The sequence below is a fragment of the Otolemur garnettii genome, unplaced genomic scaffold (genome assembly GCF_000181295.1).
Source record: "Otolemur garnettii isolate 467f Iridium unplaced genomic scaffold, OtoGar3 scaffold00003, whole genome shotgun sequence".
NCBI classification, from domain to species: domain Eukaryota; kingdom Metazoa; phylum Chordata; class Mammalia; order Primates; family Galagidae; genus Otolemur; species Otolemur garnettii.
In genome coordinates this window covers 38332940-38337744 of record NW_003852398.1, presented here as the reverse complement: position 1 = coordinate 38337744, position 4805 = coordinate 38332940, and the positions used below count along the sequence as shown (strand labels likewise).

Below are 4805 nucleotides of genomic sequence, written 5' to 3'. Positions count from 1 at the left end.
TTTTTTTTTTTTTTTTTTGAGACAAAGTCTCACTTTGTTGCCCCTGGTAGAATGCCATGGCATCATAGCTCACAGCAACCTCAGACACTTGGACTCAACCAATTCTCCTGCCTCAGCCTCTCAAGTAGCTGGGACTACAGATGCCCACCATAATGCCCGGCTATTGTTTTAAAGACAGGGTCTTGCTCTAGCTCAGGCTGTCAGGCTAGTCTTGAACTCGTTGAGTCTAAGCAATCTGCCCACCCTAGCCTCCCAGAGTGTTGGGATTACAGGCATGAGCCACCTCACCAGGCCTGCATCTATTTTCTTAAGAAATGCTGGTCTGTAGTTTTCTTTTTGTGTTGTGTCCTTTCCTGGCTTTGGCATCCACATGATACTGGCTTCATAGAACAAACAGGGAAGGTTCTTTCCTTTTTGATATTATGAAATAATTTCTGCAGTATGAGTACCACCTCTTCTTTGTATGTCTGGTAAAATTTAGCAGTGAATCCATCTAGTCTGGGGTTTTTTGTTGGTGATGGTAGATTTATTACTGCTTTGATCTCACTGCTCATTATTGGTCTGTTCAAGAGTTCCATTTCTTGCTCTTTCCATGCCTAGCACAGCCATGGCTCGTGGTCCCAAGAAGCATCTGAAGTGGGTAGCAGCTCCAAAGCATTGGATGCTGGATAAATTGACCGGCGTGTCTGCTCCTCATCCATTCACTGGTCCCCACAAGCTGAGAGAGTGTCTTCCACTCATCATTTTCCTAAGGAACAGGCTTAAGTGTGCCCTGACAGGAGATGAAGTAAAGAAGATTTGTATGCAGTGCTTCATTAAGATTGATGGCAAGGTCAGAACTGATATAACCTATCCTGCTGGTTTTATAGATGTTATCAGCATTGACAAGACTGGAGAGAATTTCCATCTGGTTTATGACACAAAGGGTCGTTTTGCTGTTCATCGTATTACACCTGAAGAAGCCAAGTACAAGTTGTGCAACGTGAGAAAAATCTTTGTGGGCACAAAATGAATCCCTCATCTGGTGACCCATGATGCTCATACCATCCGCTATTCTGATCCCCTCATCAAAGTGAATGACACCATTCAGATTGATTTGGAGACTGGCAAGATTACTGATTTCATCAAGTTTGACAGGGTAACCTGTGTATGGTGACTGGAGGAGCTAACTTGGGAAGAATTGGTGTGATCACCAACAGAGAAAGACATCCTGGGTCTTTTGATGTAGTTCATGTGAAAGATGCCAATGGCAACAGCTTTGCCACTCGCCTCTCCAACATTTTTGTTACTGGCAAAGGTAGCAAACCATGGATTTCTCCTCCCTGAGGAAAAGGTATCTGCCTCACCATTGCTGAAGAGAGGGACAAGAAACTGGCAGCCAAACAGAGCAGTGGGTGAATGGTCTCTCTACACTTGGTGACATGTTTAAAACGGTCTTTGCTTAATTAAGGATAGGTCTATGTGTTTAATTAAAGATAATACAGCATGAAAAAGAAAAAAGAGTTTCATTTCTTCCTACATCTTGGGTGGTCATGTGTTTCCAGAAATTTGTCCTTTTCCTCTATCTTTTCAAGTTTATGTGCATGGGGATTTTCATATTTATGGATGATTATTTTCTATTTCTGTGGTTATTAGTTGTAGTATTTCCTTTTCCATTTTTCAATGAGCTTATTTGGGTCTTTTCTTTCTTGTCCTGGTTAATCTAGCAGAGATCTCTCAATTTTGTTAATCTTTTCAAAGACCCAATGTTTTGTTTCAGTGATCCTCTGTCTTTTCTGTTTTCCATTTTGTTTAGTCCTGCTCTGACCTTATTTTTCTTCTGCTGGCTTTGGGACTGATTTGCTCTTCTTCTTTACTTCCTTAAGATGCAAATTAAAACCACGGTGAAATATTGCCTTACCCTTGTTGGAATGGCTTTTATTAAAAAATCCAGAAACATAGATAGTGGTGTGGGTGGGGTGTAAAGAGAAAAGGTTTATATACTGTGGGACCACAAATTAGTACAACCTCTATGGAAAACAGTATGGAGGTTCCTTAAAGAACTAAAAGCAGACCTATAATTTGATCCAGCAATCCCAGTACTGGGTATCTAACAAAAAGAAAAGAAGTCATTTTATCAAAAAGACACCTGTGCCAAACTGTTTACTGCAGCACAATTGACAATTGCAAAAATGTGGACTGAACCTAAGTGCCCATCAATTCATGAGCAGACTGAAAAAATGTGTTATATGTATACCATAGAGTACTTCTCAGCCATAAAAAGGATAAATTAAGGCCTTTTGCAACAATTTTGATGGAATTGGAGACCATTATCCTAAGTGAGGTATCTAGAAAATGGAAAAACAAATATCCCATGTATTCACTATTAAATTAGAACTGATAAACGTGCATGTGTACAGAGGAAATATGACTGAGTGGAAATCAAGCAGGAAATAAGGGAATGAGGGGAATGGGCAAAAACCTAACAGGTCCAGGAAACATTATTCATATAACTGAGTGGAAATCAAGCAGTAAATAAGGGAATGAGGAGATGAGCAAAAACCTAACAGGTCCAGAGAACACTATTCACTTACAGCCATGACCCAAACATTACAAAAGCGATCCCTATAGACAAACACATTTGTACCCCCTTATAATTTTGAAATGAGAAAAAATGAGGGGTGCAGACAAGATGGCAGACTGTAGCCAGCTTTCTACAGAGGCTCCCATCCAGAAGGAGACTTAAAGGACAGAAGTTTAGCAAGTAAGCTGGTGATTTGGAGCTGATCCAAGAAAGAAGACTTTAGAATGCACATCATCCTCGCCGAGCCAAGCTGCAACCCCACAAACACAATCAAAAGGTACAAAATCCCCCACCAAGCAGACGGGAGTCCCCTCCCCCACAAGGGCTCGCAGTTTACTCCATACAAACAAGCAAGCAGAGTTAAAACATCCTCCCACTCTATCCCACAGGACAGACCCCCCTAAAAACTGAACCTCTTACCCCTACTAGGGTGCCACGGCACTCTCCTGCCAGGCATAAAACTGTACAACTGTATAAAACTGTATATATTCTCTACCTGCAACTCTGAACTCCCAGGATTCCCACCCACTCTCACCCTGAAGTCTAGAGGTTTGTCACCCATAGAGTCCAGATTCTTGGGCATTTCTTTGAGAGGAATGGAGGGGGAAAGGGCTGGTGCTGGTCTGTGCTGACTCTGTGGGACAGGAGCAAGGAGAGGATGGTCAACAGAAAGGGAACCATACAGGAGCTGCAGTATTCTGAGTTACAGAGCAGCAGCCGCAGGATTGGGAAAGACACATCCCTGAGGCCATTCCAGATAGACATTCCTTGTCTATCTGGGCAACCAGAGGTTCCGGGAATTTTCTCCAGTGGCAGCCAGTGGCAGAGTGGATTTGGGAAGTTCTGTGAGTAAAGAGAAGCCCTAAGGGCTGTACCGACCTGAGCGGAATGTGGGGACTAGAATACATGCAGCTCACAGACTTATAGGGAGGAGCTGAACCAGAAGACTGCTTATCTGACCATAATAGCACCTAGCCCTCAGGGGAATATAGCTGAGACAAAGGCAGTAGGCTGGAATTGACACCTGAGTGTAAACTCTAATTGCTTGCTGCCTAGGGCTGAGTTTTTTATCAGCTCTAGCAACATCTGACCTGCAGAGGAATTTAGCCAGGACAGAAACAAATTCTGTGAAGTTGCTCTCTCCTGTTCTGCCAGCAACATCAACCAGGCGCAGGGCTGGAACTGAGTGAACTGCCCCAGCCTATATTAAACACTCAAGGTCCCTCTGCCAGACTCAGATCTCCTGGTGACTCAGGCAATCGTAAACCCCAGGAGCAGTGAACTAGGTCACAGCCCTGTGAGATTACCAGTGACTGGGTGTAAGGTGGAGAAAGAGGCATCAACTTTCCCAGACTAATTCATTTGCTGGGTGGTTACTTCTGCCCTCACAGAGCACTAGAGCGAGTCATATCTGAGCTGCCAGCAGACTCCTCCTATCTAGTTGAGGGAGACTCTTTGAACTCTCCCACCTGAGACCAGCGCTAACTAGGACAACTGATTTGGCCCCCTTAAACTGGAAAAATCACCCAAGGACTATCCAAAGCGGCACCCTGGGTGTATGGTTGAAGAAAAGTTTGATTTTCCTTGCCCAATTGTTGTTTATGGGGGGTGGGGTGACTTAATTACTGGTATTTCTCCACAGCTGCGACTTCAACCAAAAGTAACTGATTCACTAGGGTAGGGCAGAGACCAGCTGAAAATAAGGCAGAGCCACTTAGCCCCACCACACCAAGCAGGTCCCCAGTCTCTCAGCCCGTAACATCATACGGGTCCTTGACAAAGCTCAAGGGGAAAAGCCAAACAGGGTAAAATAATCATGTGGTGGAATCAGCAGAAAAACTCCAGTGATATGAATAACCAGAGTAGATCAACCCCCCCCCCCAGAAAGGATGTGGCAAATGCAACTGAAGATCCCCTTCATAAACAGATGGCTGAGATGTCAGAAATAGAATTCAGAATTTAGATTGCAAATAAGATTAATAGAGGCAAAAATAGAATTAGAAATTCAAGGAACATTCCAAAAGTTCACTCAAGAATTCAATGAATTCAAACACAAAACACCAAAGATTTTCAAACATTGAGGCAGCTCGGTGCCTATAGCTCAACGGGCTAAGGCGCCAGCCACGTACACCTAAGGTGGCGGGTTCAAATCCCCAGCCTGGACCCGCCAAACAACAATGATGGCTGCAACCAAAAAATAGTCGGGCGTTGTGGCGGGCGCCTGTGGTCCTAGCTACTTGGG

The 4805-nt window shown here is 43.9% G+C and overlaps 1 pseudogene; it reads left to right on the top strand.

The window, feature by feature from the left end:
• The first annotated feature begins 590 nt into the window (after positions 1 to 590).
• Positions 591 to 1486, top strand: LOC100965241 (annotated as a pseudogene).
• Positions 1487 to 4805: the final 3319 nt, after the last annotated feature.